The sequence below is a fragment of the Bolinopsis microptera genome, chromosome 10, assembly GCF_026151205.1.
Source record: "Bolinopsis microptera isolate Bmic1 chromosome 10, MBARI_Bmic_1.0, whole genome shotgun sequence".
NCBI classification, from domain to species: Eukaryota; Metazoa; Ctenophora; class Tentaculata; order Lobata; family Bolinopsidae; genus Bolinopsis; species Bolinopsis microptera.
In genome coordinates, this window is record NC_087081.1 from 6,363,836 (window position 1) to 6,378,887 (window position 15,052).

Below are 15,052 nucleotides of genomic sequence, written 5' to 3' on the forward strand. Positions count from 1 at the left end.
GTTCATATGAAACGTCAGCTAACGCTCATCATAATGGCTAGTTCCTGCTACAATTCGCGATAGAGGTCGCATCAATACAGTATCACGCTCTACAATAGTCCGTGTACCCACTTATCTCCCCTTAAATCCTACAAAAAACACAAACTAACAAAATATTCACTAAAACTTCTCCTGTCTTCAAAGCTGTCTGCATCCAGAAAACAGCTACTTTTACCATACAGTTGCTCGTATCACAATGTTATATGAATTCAAGAACCCTTACCAGGCCAGTTGACAGAGCTGTGTCGTCCGGAGGTATTAGTAAGTTAGTAGTATGTATATTGAGTCGGCACAACCCCTACCCTCAGCAGCTTATTTAATATCAGCCTCGGATCAATGGTCCTCAGTATCCAGTAGTTTGCTTTTCGAAAGCCTCCTCGGCCGATGCCCATTTTAAATTTTTCTGATTCTGCAAATTTAAATATAATTCCGTGTTCTAGCCTAATTTAGACTTTGGCTTGGCTTGCCCCTTTTAGTTATTCTACTAAGATATGTTCGTCTCATGTTCCCCACAAGGCTAAACCTTCTGGGCGCCCAAAACATACCAATGCTTTGCGGCGTAAAAGGAACCGAGTCAAGGCAAAGCTGAATGCCTTAGTCAACAATGGTGCACCTGACGATCACATCAGAAATGTTAGGAACAAGGTTGCACTCCTACAGTATGATATTCGATGTGCCCATACCAAGAGACTTGATGAAAAGGAATCCAGGGCAGTAGAAAAGATCAAAACAAATCCCAAGTTCTTTTTCAGTTATGCTAAGTCTCTGTCGAAGATCAAATCCAGTATCAACATGCTCTTTGATAGCAACCAGGAGATAACCACAGACCCCAAGAAAATGGCCGATCTGCTGCAGGAACAGTTCAGCTCTGTGTTTAGCGATCCGACCTCTCCTGATGTTAAGGATCCGGTTTTCTCCCCTCCCTCTATCCAGCACCCACAAGAACTAGAGGACTTTAGAATTAGTGACGAAGATATCATTTCAGCTATAAAAAGTATCTCTACAGATTCTGCTTGTGGACCAGACGGAATACCTACAACTCTCTTGAAAAACTGTGCTAAGGAGTTGTGTTCTCCTATACGTATTATTTGGGAGGAATCATTTGAAAACGGTACAGTGCCATCGTTCTACAAAGACACCTACATTACACCACTATTTAAAAAGGGTGACAGGGCCAAGGCAGTCAACTACAGACCAGTTGCTCTCACTTCGCACATCATCAAAGTGTATGAACGTATCCTTCGTGGTGTTATGGTTGACTTTATTGAGAAAAATCAGTTACTCTGCAACAACCAGCACGGGTTCCGCTCAGGAAGAAGCTGCCTTACCCAGCTGTTAAGTCACGTAGACGATATAGTTTAAGGTCTTACTAGAAATGCAGACACTGACGCTATATATTTGGATTTTGCCAAAGCCTTTGATAAGGTCGATCATCGGTTACTACTCCTGAAAATGAAGAGATTGGGTTTTCATGAGAAGGTGGTAAACTGGATCCGATCCTTCCTGACTGAAAGGAAGCAATGTGTTGTGTTAGGTGGTGTATCATCGTTTGCTGCCGCAATCCTCAGTGGAGTTCCACAAGGCACCGTTCTTGGGCCACTGTTATTCATTCTGTTCATAAATGATATGAAGCTATGTGTTAAAGGGTCAGTCATCAGATTCTTTGCTGATGACACTAGGATTCTTAAGCATATTTACAGTTTGGCCGACAAAGATGTCCTGCAGGATGATCTCAACTCTGTTGTTAATTGGGCTAAGTGCAACAACATGGCCCTTCATGAGGATAAGTTCGAGCTTCTTGTTCACAAGCATAGTCCAAAGAATCCCTTGTTTGATCATCCATTCGCCATCCAAGCTCAAACATATGAAGTGTCTAACGGAAACATGCTGTACCCCACTCAAACGGTGAAAGATCTAGGAGTGACAGTTTCCGCTGATTTGTCCTGGACCCCACACGTCAACAGGATAGCTGAACGCGCAGGAAAAGTTGTTTCTTGGGTGCTAAGTGCGTTCAAAACGAGAGACAAAGCCACCATGATGACTCTGTACAAGTCTCTCGTTAGAAGCCATCTGGAGTATTGCTGTCCTCTGTGGAATTGCTCTAAGAACAAGGACATCCAACAGCTAGAAGGGATTCAGCGTACGTTTACATCGAAAATAGATGGCACCCAGCACCTCAACTACTGGCAGAGATTAAAGGCCCTAGATCTGATGTCATTGCAAAGAAGAAGAGAACGGTATTTAATCATCAACATGTGGAAAGTTCTGCATTGCAAGTGTCCTAATGATATTGGTATCCAGTTCTCGGTGACTCTCAGACATGGTCAAAAAGCAGTTGTGCCCAGTATAGCTAAGTCCAGCAGTCAACGTAATCAAGCACTACATGACAACTCATTTGCAGTCACTGGACCTCGATTATGGAATGTAATCCCAACACATATGCACACCATCGAGGATCCTATGCAATTCAAAGCAGCTTTAACGAACTTTGTAAAGTCATTTCCGGACGAGCCTCCAGCTCCAGGATACAGCCGTCGGAATGGAAACTCCTTGCTTGATTGGAGTGGTGATAAAACAGTTTCTACACTGTCCGGGGGGTCGACTTTTTCGATGGCCCGATAGAGGATTCTATGAAACCCTACAAAGTAACAAAGTAAGTAACTTTTATTGTATCCGAGCCATCGCAATTGAAAGCACATTTATTCAGCAACATTTAATAACTTTTACATCACGCTTATACTTTTATAGTAGATTACGTTCAAGATCAAAGTTATACTTGATCAAATCTAAATAGCTCGCTGACGTACTTTACCCCGTATTTCAAAAGTATGTACGTCTGCGTCGTTTTAAAAGTGATAAGCCAAAATGATAAGAATCACGGGACTTGGGTCGTTACATCAGTAATTAACAGTTTATCTCTAGATCCAGGTTATTCTAACACATAACACATGACAATTAGCTGATATAAAAATATACATTATATTTTATACAGTTTTCTGCCTCCAATGACCAAGGGTCAATGGCGAACGACAATTTGGAATTTTTAATCCTGGTGGTAAAATCAACGTATTGCACTCTGATGCACTCATCATATTAATATTATACCATAAAGATGACTATTTTCTCGTCGGCTCTCTATTCTTAATTTGATTAATTATCAGTTTTCAGGGCTTTTGGTTTGAAAATTTGTCTTTAGACTGAACATTTAAATCATAATAATCCTGGACCAGGCAAAAGTCCTGCTCACATTGGGACACTGGCTAAGTTTCTCGATGTAATTCGACTTATATGACCCTAAATAACATAATTGACTCGGGTACACTTTTTCACCAGTGGGGCATTTCTCGGAATCACGCCCTTTTTGACCGCACCCATATCGCGACCCCAACTATAAATTATCTCGTCTTCTGATTGAGATACAGACCTCAGCTATGAACCAAAACGTGCCTAAGATGCATGTTTATATTAGTGCTATGAAGATACTTAAGGCCTAAGAGACTTAGTTTTTGAGAAATCGCCAAAAATCCGATTTTACTATATTAGCAGTTGAGTTATTAGGTCAAATCCCATTTTTACGCTTTCGCGAGTAGCGATTGATGCACTTATTTCAAGATATCTCAGCTTCTGATTGGAGTTCAACGCTCATCTTGGGCATTGAAATGGTCAGAATCATCATATTAAGTGGGGTAGAGCATGGTTTTAAAGTCTTCAGACTTCAGGTTGTTGAGTTATTAGTTCAGATCCCATTTTTATGCTCTCGCGAGTAGCGATTGATGCACTTATTTCAAGATATCTCAGCTTCTGATTGGAGTTCAACGCTCATCTTGGGCATTGAAATGGTCAGAATCATCATATTAAGTGGGGTAGAGCATGGTTTTAAAGTCTTCAGACTTCAGGTTGTTGAGTTATTAGGTCAGATCCCATTTTTTCGCTCTCGCGAATAGCGATTGATGCACTTATTTCAAGATATCTCAACTTCTGATTGGAGCTGTGGAGATAAGCGTTTATCATGGGCATAAAAATAGTAAAAGTTATCAAATTAAGTAGCATCGAGCATAGTTTTAAAGTCTTTAGACTTCAGGTTATCAAATTATTAGGTTAAACCCTATTATTATGCTCTTGCAAGAATGGTCACTGCAATGGTGGAAATATTTATTAAATGAACTGTAATTAATCGCCAGGAAAAAGTCGTTTGCCAAGAAATATCAGTAAAATGTCACTAAAACCTCTAACACTGGGAAATGCTTTACCCCACTTAATATGATCATACTGACCATTTCAATGCCCATGATAAGCACTTAGCTTCAATCAGATGCTGCGATATCTTGTAATAAGTGTGTCAATCGCTACTCGCAAGAGTGTAAAAATATGTTATAACCTAATAATTCAACAACCTGAAGTCTGAAGACTTTGAAACTATGCTCTACCCCACTCAATGTGATGATTCTGACCATTTCAATGCCCAAGATGAACGCTTAGCTCCAATCAGAAGCTGATATATCTTGAAATAAGTGCATCAATCGCTACTCGCGAGAGCGTAAAAATGGGATTTGACCTAATAACTCAACAACCTGAAGTCTGAAGACTTTAAAACCATACTCTACCCCACTTAATATGATGATTTTGACCATTTCAATGCCCAAGATGAGCGTTGAACTCCAATCAGAAGCTGAGATATCTTGAAATAAGTGCATCAATCGCTACTCGCGAGAGCGTAAAAATGGGATTTGACCTAATAACTCAACAACCTGAAGTCTGAAGACTTTGAAACCATGCTCTACCCCACTTAATCTGATGATTCTGACCATTTCAATGCCCAAGATGAGGGTTAAACTCCAATCAGAAGCTGAGATATCTTGAAATAAGTGCATCAATCGCTAGTCGCGAGAGCATAAAAATGGGATCTGGACTAATAACTCAACAACCTGAAGTCTGAAGACTTTAAAACCATGCTCTACCCCACTTAATATGATGATTTTGACCATTTCAATGCCCAAGATGAGCGTTGAACTCCAATCAGAAGCTGAGATATCTTGAAATAAGTGCATCAATCGCTACTCGCGAGAGCGTAAAAATGGGATTTGACCTAATAACTCAACAACCTGAAGTCTGAAGACTTTGAAACCATGCTCTACCCCACTTAATCTGATGATTCTGACCATTTCAATACCCAAGATGAGGGTTAAACTCCAATCAGAAGCTGAGATATCTTGAAATAAGTGCATCAATCGCTAGTCGCGAGAGCATAAAAATGGGATCTGGACTAATAACTCAACAACCTGAAGTCTGAAGACTTTAAAACCATGCTCTACCCCACTTAATATGATGATTCTGACCATTTTAATGCCCAAGATGAGCGCTTAGCTCCAATCAGAAGCGGAGATATCTTGAAATAAGTGTGATAATTGTTACTCTAGACACTGCTAATATAGTAAAATCTGATTTTTGGCGATTTCTCAAAAACTAAGTCTCTTAGGCCTTAAGCATCTTCATAGCACTAATATAAACGTGCATCTTAGGCACGTTTTGGTTCATAGCTGAGGTCTGTATCTCAATCAGAAGCCGAGATAATTTATAGTTGGGGTCGCGATATGGGTGCGGTCAAAAAGGGCGTGATTCCGAGAAATGCCCCACTGGTGAAAAAGTGTACCCGAGTCAATTATGTTATTTAGGGTCATATAAGTCGAATTATATTGAGAAACTTAGCCAGTGTCCCAATGTGAGCAGGACTTTTGCCTGGTCCAGGATTATAAAGGAATATACGACTAGAAGAAGAAATGACGAAGACCAATTGGTCAAGTGTTATAAGTACTTAAGTATTCTAGGCGAATTTCAATGACGAAGGCCATAATACATAATATGTATTTAATTTTATCATCATGCATTTTTCCATTTCACCATAAATGGCGATAATTATGAAAAGATTTGTTGAACTATTAATTGGTAATTTCAGGCTTGCAGCGAAAACAAGCCGTGTAATCTATTTATTATTCTCAACTAAGTTTATTTAAAGTCTAAAGATGAGACAGGTTATCCTTGGAATGCTCGCCCTTATACTCCTGCAACATGGCACTAGTGCAGATTCTTTTACCGACCAGCGCCGCTATAATGCCCTGAAGTTCGGGCAAAGTTCAACTGACTAGGTGCATGACAAACCAGACATGCAACCCTTTGAGACCTCATTTACCGTGTGTGCTTGGATAAGGAAGTTGTATAGCACAGGAGATCCAACCTGGTTCTTTTACTCAACTAGTACTACAGGATACGAAATAGAATTGGGTGATGATGGTTCTGAAACAAGAATATTTGGCGACGAAGCTGATTTACGCAGCCTCTACACGGTGTCCCTAGGCACGTGGTACCACAACTGCCTAAGTTGGGACTCAGCAACCCAAGCGAGAAGCGTATACATAAACGGTGTACTAGTTAACAGTGCGGCAACAACAGAGGGAAGAACACTGGAACTAGACGGTGTACTAGTTAACAGTACGGCAACAACAGAGGGAAGAACACTGGAACTAGACGGGTATCTCGTACTGGGTAACGAACAGAATAGTCCGAATAGCGGAATGGATAGTGGCAATATTTTTGGCGGAGAAATGTTCAAGCTCATTGTGTTTAGCAAGAAGTTAAACCAAAGTGAGGTTCAGGAGATGGCAAAACAAATGTGCTCTGAAGTAGAGGAGACGTACGGAGATGTGCGATCCATAAAGTGGGAGGATATTCTGCTGCAAACTAAGAACGGAGACGTTACTGAGTTGAATACGGGATGTCAAGTTGTCATCGACATCATAAAACAGTTCCGAGCCACAATTCTGCAGACAAAGGAAATGCTAAATGGCACGCTCGAAGAGCTGGAGCGGATCAAGCAGGAAAAAGAAACCTACAGTGACAACTTGAAGAGTAAAGCAGATCAACTCAACACAACTGAGGCACAGCAACGCTCAACAGTAAAAGAATTGGACAAGACAACGAAGGAACTGAACATCACCGCTATATACGGCTCTTAATCAGGCCCAAAGCGAGCTTGAAAATGCAAAAGATTTATTGGAAAAGGCCGTTAATGCTACTTTGGACTGTCCTCTCAACTCGACCGTAACAAGTCGGTGGGATTTACTGTATTCCGAAGAGTTCCTCGGTGAGATTATAACCGCAAAGAAACTTGAAGTCCTTCGCAAGAGTGTAAAAAAGCTAGGTAATTACTTTGCATGTTTTGATGTTTCCATAACCTATAAATTGATCTACGTTTATTTCAGGATTGAACTCTTGTTAATACTTATGCTAAACATTTTGAAATGTGCCGGGGAGTGGCGACCCCAAGCTTAGTGCTCACAAAAACAATGAAGATATAGTGAGATAGTGGAATGGCAGGCTGAGCGCCGACTAGTAACTTAAAATGTGCTCTACTACTTATATATATCCATATGCTTAAAACTTAAAAGATATGAATTTTGTGGAAAGCCATACAATTGTGTGTTTCGGATTTGCTAACTACGGTAGTTTGTTATCGTAAATTAACTCACAATTTCAGAGTACTTTGAGGGCATCAGATAACAAACGGGGTGATCAGGTTCCTCAAGCTATTCCACGATGGTGACGACCAGTGCCCGAATACTAACAACGAAGAGGTACAGTTTATAAACTCATTGATTTCATTTTGGATCATACACAAATATCTATTTATGATTTATTTTTAAACATGAATTTTTTTAATCTGTCATCACCTTTTGGGACCAAAACGTGTACTTTTTGATCTACGATATGCATTTCTACAAATTTGGATGATACCACTGCGTCATCTCAGAGTTAAACAGAACAAGATATTACATTTGAGACAAGGCGTGAGTAAACCTGATAAGAGGGACAACCGGTAAAATAAACTAAAGTTAGTGCCGAAACGTACCTACGGCTACGCCTACTGGAGCCTGGAAACTGATCGGAATCAGCTGAACTGAAATAGCTGATATTGCATGCAATTATACTGCAAATATACAGAATATCAAAAAATGTGCTGACAATATGTACGGCATATTATTATAGTTAATGCCGTACAAATTGTTAGAACTTTCTGTTTGTTTTTTAATTGGCTTGTTTATTTGTTACAGCTGCGCTTTCGATTTGTGTGATTATCATGACCACAAAGCAAATTTCTGGGACTATGTCTTATTTCAAACATTTTTCATTTTTACAAAGGCTCTGATCATTTTATGGTATAGAATTTGCAAAGAAAAATATATTAATTTAAAGATTTTGAAAATCCTTGTAAAGTAGTAGTTGTATTTTTGGAAAAGCGACGCTTTTCTGATTTTTTTGGTAAGAAGTTGTAGACACAGGGGCTAGCAAAGGAGATTATTAGGGTTTCAGAAATAGAAGTGGTACTTGAAAGAAAGAGCGGTATTAATTATTGATTATTAAACATTTTTTACTTTATATAAGACTAAGAGGGTCGTCACTTTGATCTAAAAACTAAATGCGTCTGTTATGTCTTGGAACTACTGATAAATACAATTATTAGAAATATTATAATTATTAACTGAGCAAATAAACATGACATATTATATGTTCTTGTTTAATTGCTGTTTAATTGCTGTTTAATTGCTGTTTAATTGCTGTTTAATTCCTGTTTAATTCCTGTTTAATTCCTGTTTAATTCCTGTTTAATTCCTGTTTAATTCCTGTTTAGTATCCCTGTTTGATATTATCATGTCAGGAAAAAGTAGAGAGCTTCGAAATTATTTATTGATAATGTCATTTCACCTATAATATTGGTATCGAACCTAATTTTCGAATGAAATCTATGTAGAATCTGGAAGGATACATTCCGGTTTATTATATTATAGTTATTACGGACATTCCAAGGCTGGTAAAAATCATTATTGTCACTCGATGGTTTGTTATCACACTTATCAGTTTTACAAAAATAATCAAACTATAATATAGGCAATGTTGATATATTTTGCAATTGTGAATTGTGAGGCAACGTACGTTACGTGGTTTTTATCTGTATGCCCATTGTTCATACACCAGAGCTCGTTTTTCTTTTCAAGAAAACACACCCAAAAAGCTAAAACATTAAATATAAATATTGTCAGATGGTGAGTTGATAATACAACAAATTACTTGCTAAAGTGAATGTGATCAGAAAATGTTAACTGCTTATAGTTATACAATTCATTTTACATAAGTAATCACTTATACTCTTTAAGTCTTACACAGTATAATATCCTTCCCAAGTATAATAAAGCCCCGGGCGTCATAGCGGGGTCTGCCACTGGCCTACTAGCCTATACTAATGTCATTGTCATTGTCATAAGTAAGTGTAATAATACTGTAAAACAAAATCTCACATTTATGAGGCGCGTGCACAGCTCTGGCTCATGAACTACAAGAGTACAAGGTCATTAACGCCAAAGCTGAGTTAACGGTTCAATCCTTCGGAGACGGAGGACAGCTAACTCTCACAAACCGGATGTGCCTCAGCAGTATAGAGCATATTTTGATGATGCTCAGTAACTGTTCGTTAGTTTTTCTGCTACCAAAATGCTCAGTGCAATCCTTGATCTCTCACAAAAACATTTGACGTTTTAATCCCCAACTTTTGGTCTTTATAAGTTTTAACATGGCATTGGCATGGCTTGCTTCTTTTTGAGTTTGTTGGATGCTGGCCATATGACTATAATTTTTCCGTTTGTGTGAAGCTCGTTTTATCGACGAAAAATTTATTTTTTTCAAGTAAACTAATTTCAGGAAATGTTGAAAATATTCGTGCTTTTTCTTTTCGTACCTGTCTGTTCAACGGATGGTAAGTGGACTCATGATGATCTAATTTAACAAAATGCATTTTTAAATTATTATGTTCATGTATTTGTATTAACTCAAATTTAAATGTGCACTTTTAGATGTATGATGAAAACCAAGTGAAATCTTGTCGAGCCATTATCATATTTCAGGGGTGTTAAGAAGACGTATATCCGGTGAGATAACCCCAGTTTTAGCAGAACAGTCCAGCCCCACGTACCAAGATAACGAGGATGAGTATGGTGCTAAGAATGCTATAGATCTGAAGTTTACGACCACAGCAAAAATGGCGCCTTCTAACAACGCGTTATGGATAAAGTTCACCCTTCAGCAGGTTCACTGTCTGAGTCAGCTAGTGTGGTATAAGCAAGATGGGCGCATTCATCGTAGCTGGATTTGCTCTCCGACAGAGTGTCACTGTCAGCATGAATCGTGTTCTCAGGGCTTTGCTACGACACTGACTGTCAGTACGGAGGGTACAGCTCATGATGATCTCCCTCAAGTCCCCGACTGCAGGTACGGGGACACAGTGAGCTTTCAAATAGGAGGCGATAGCTGGTCGGGTCGGGTAGCAGAGGTAGCCATTATTATCAACCCAGGTTTGTTTATAATTATAAAGCATTCTATCGACCTTATAGTTATAAGGACGATATTATAGTTCTTCGCCATCCACTTCTTTTACTATTGCTAAAGATACGAAAACAATTCTATGGTTTCATAGACGATCTGCAATTGTAATTGCATTCATATCTGTCACGAAAAAATGAATGCGTATATTTCAGATCTGCGGCATCCTTCTGGCACGGACCTCAAATGGGATGGAGTCTGGGGAACATGGGCGACGCATTACTCGACTTGTCCACACGGAGGGTTTGCCACCATGTTCGAACAGAAAATGCAGAAGTCTTTAGGTGATGAAGGTGATGACACTTCACTAAACGGAATTTGCCTCATTTGCAATACTGGTGATAAAGTTTGCAGTAACTCTGGGGAGTGGGGTGAATGGCAACCACACAGCAGGATTTGTTCTTCTGGATTCAATGCTGCAGATTTCAAGTTTGAAGCTTACTTGGGATCTGGTGACGATTCAGCTGGTAACGCTTTGAGGTTGTTCTGCAGTAGATGTGATACTGATTCTTATGACGCGAGTGGTGGGGAATCGGGTGACTATCAGGGCAAACTCTCTTGTCCAGCAGATCAAGTCATTTGTGGGATTAAAACTAGGATCGAGGGAAATCAAAATGGTGGGGATGATAACACGGCACTCAATGGTGTTTCGCTTCAGTGTTGTGAAAAACTAGCCTGGACAAATGATGTTTTAGGTACGATAATTATAAGATTCATATTTCTTCGGTCGGTACTCGGTAGTTTGGAGCATGCACTTTCTATTCTCAGAAGGTTCAACTTCAAACCCAGGCTTCTTTTCAGCTTAATTACTGGTTTTGAAATGTAAATGAAAATCTTTGTTAAACATGAAGACAATAATGTATATTATGTTCATTGTTCATTGATAATGTGCATTATTATCGAACATAATAATGTAAAATGTCCTTCAGGTCCGTGTGAATGTGGACAACGTTTTGATGAGAACAACGGTTGTGTGGAGTGCCCGGAGAACCAGTGGAGCTCGGATGGAAATACCGCTGAAACTTGCCTAGCATGTCCTTCAGGGAAAGGGGTGGCAGCTGGAGAAGGAAAAAAAGAAAGTGATTGTGCGTGGGGTAAGTTAAGCCTTTCTGTTGTCTGTTGTAGTCGCAACTCATTTTAATCAATTCTCGACTGGATTTTCAGACTCATTTCATTCTATTTTTTTTCTTTCGTTTCAGATTAGATAACCGAGGTATTGAATTTCATTTGATCGATTTTAAGCAATTTATATTAAGCTAACGTTTAATATACCTAAACAATATACCTTTACTGTTTAGCTACAATAGCCAACTAATATTCAAAATGATCATCTTGTTTTGCAGTAATGCGTGGTTAACTGTTTAGCTACAACAGCCAACTAATACTCAAAATGATCATCTTGTTTTGCAGTAATGCGTGGTTAACTGTTTAGCTACAACAGCCAACTAATATTCAAAATGATCATCTTGTTTTGCAGTAATGCGTGGTTAACTGTTTAGCTACAACAGCCAACTAATATTCAAAATGATCATCTTGTTTTGCAGTAATGCGTGGTTAACTGTTTAGCTACAACAGCCAACTAATATTCAAAATGATCATCTTGTTTTGCAGTAATGCGTGGTTAACTGTTTAGCTACAACAGCCAACTAATATTCAAAATGATCATCTTGTTTTGCAGTAATGCGTGGTTAACTGTTTAGCTACAACAGCCAACTAATACTCAAAATGATCATCTTGTTTTGCAGAGCCGTGTGTTGCGTGGTTAACTGTTTAGCTACAACAGCCAACTAATATTCAAAATGATCATCTTGTTTTGCAGTAATGCGTGGTTAACTGTTTAGCTACAATAGCCAACTAATACTCAAAATGATCATCTTGTTTTGCAGAGCCGTGTGTTGCGTGGTTAACTGTTTAGCTACAACAGCCAACTAATATTCAAAATGATCATCTTGTTTTGCAGTAATGCGTGGTTAACTGTTTAGCTACAACAGCCAACTAATACTCAAAATGATCATCTTGTTTTGCAGAGCCGTGTGTTGCGTGGTTAACTGTTTAGCTACAACAGCCAACTAATATTCAAAATGATCATCTTGTTTTGCAGAGCCGTGTGTTGGTGGACAATTCCTTCATGAGATGAATGGCTGTCAGGACTGTCCTGAAGATCAGTGGAGTGCTGCTGGTACAGCTGCTTTTTGTACAGCCTGTCCAGAAGGTAAAGTGGTAGCAGCGGGACAGGGACACCAAGAAAATGACTGCATATGGAGTAAGTTGGATTATTTTTAAATGCTACATAATTCATCGAGTGTGCTTTAGATTCGTAGAAGCAGCAGAATTTGATTATCAGAAGTTCTTCTAGGATCGAATTTTTAATAAATACGTAGTAGCGGTGAGTAGCATGGGGTATAAGCTGTTGAAATCCACTAATTTAAAGTATAGCGAGTAAGTATCTTTAAGTTGAACGTTACAACTAAACCAGAACTAACAACAATCTCCACAGAGCCCTGCAATGCTGGACAGTACCTTGATGAAGCATCAGGTTGTACAGACTGTCAAGATAACGAGTGGAGTTTGGGAGGTGACAGATGTACGCCATGTCCTGAGAACACGGGAGTGGTGACAGGACAAGGAACTAAAGAAGAGGACTGCAAATGTAAATATCGTCTTTCTTTCAAGGTTAAAAGTTGATAAATCATATCATAGAGGTTGTGAAAAGCAATGATTTATTGAATATATCACCTCTATAATTTATTATTTCAGCACTCTGTGAAAATTACGATGAAACACTGTCCATATCCACACCGGAACCACCGTTCCCATTGTTCGAAGGATCACTCGTCACCTTCAAATGTCTGAGAAAACACTTCCAAATTGGTGGAAACCTTATTGGGACTTGCCAAGAAAATCACATTGTTTTCCTAAATGGGAACCCAGTCTGCTCTAAGATCAGTAAGTTGTTTTGTGATTATAATGAGAACGTAGCAATAATGGCTGATCTTTTTTAACCCCGAGGGCAGGTGTTGAGATCAATCAGTTCATTATTGTTGAATCAAGATTTGCTGCAGGTTTGTTTTTTTTATCTCACTAACTTACTTGAATTACAGATTTATAAGTATAACATAGATATTAGATAAGCACATTAAATCGTACTAACCACTGCAGCTGGCCTAATTATTAAGTTATATAACAGTTAACTTTGTTGTCAATCAAATATTGGAATATTGATTGATAATATAGACGATAGCACAACAGCATAACATCGAAATTTTAAATTGATGGCCAGTGGCCACTTATAATGATGATTTCTTGTATATAATTATTTACATAAATACTTAGCAGTGATGCCGGATTCTCAATGTGCAGATAATAAGAAAAGCATAATATACAAATTACAATGTTATATGTATCAACCAAGACTTCAACTAGGACCCGACCAGAATTTTTGAGATCATGTTTTCTTTTTAACCCTCGTTCACTTACAAACAGACCCCTGTCTGAAAACCATCAGAAACCAGTCGCCGGCCCCCAGAAACCTTTTTTTGGGATATCTATAATGACGAAGTTGGTCAAAAATGTACCTAACGACTGACTGCTTGAACACCTCGGATGTAAAAGTGGTTTTAAGCCCTTATAGTACATTAGAAAACGGTAGAAGTCACCATCAGAGTTGCTGGGAGCTTCTCTCAGATTGAAAGTATTGACGATGCACAGGTGATTTCATGCTTGACCGTTTTAATCCCTCTTTTACCGTTTTTTTCTACCTCAACTCGATTAGCCGCTTTTCATCAATATATTGAATTGTTCGCTGAGTAAGCCTCATAAAGCTTTAATAACTGCAGCTGCCAGCTAGCTGCTTCTTTGGCTTTTTTTATTTGATCAGATTGGGTTTCAGACTATTACAAATTTTGAATAATATATGCTCAATAATAAAAGCTAGATGGCATAACAATACTATAGTCGAAGTAAATTGAGAGTGCACCTGATCCACAGGAAAGAAGATCCACAGGAACAGGGGCATCTTAAATGGACCATATAATAGAAAATATAAAATGGTAAGAGAGGAGGAGTTTTTTAAATTGAATTAGAAGCTGCTCTTTAGCCATCTCATTGTACCCATAAGCATTCTACTTATTGTGCACACGTGTGTAGTGCCGTGCTCCGTTGCTTGCACGTGCAGCAGCATTCACGTGCATTGCACCTGCTCTTACACAAGAGAACTTTAAAAGCAGATGGAGGAGACCAACAACATCTTATTTTTTATTTCTGTTACTAAGGGATTTTATACTTTTATATTAGGTGGCCGTCTGTAGCCGCATGCTATAATGTTGGTGCTTTAACTATAAAGGACGTATGTGATTTATTGTAATTTATTTATAAAGCTGAATAAGCGTGTACTAAAACATTTCATTGTCATAATATTAATATTGGTATCGATATAAATTTTCAAGTTTGAACTCTTTTACAGAATAGTTTTAGTTTATTAATATTTTCAGTGGTCTATTCTAACGAAAATTAACGTGAGCAGGTTATATATGATTTAAGTCATCTATATCCTCTTATTAAATAGCTGCAGTAACCTTTATATAGACCG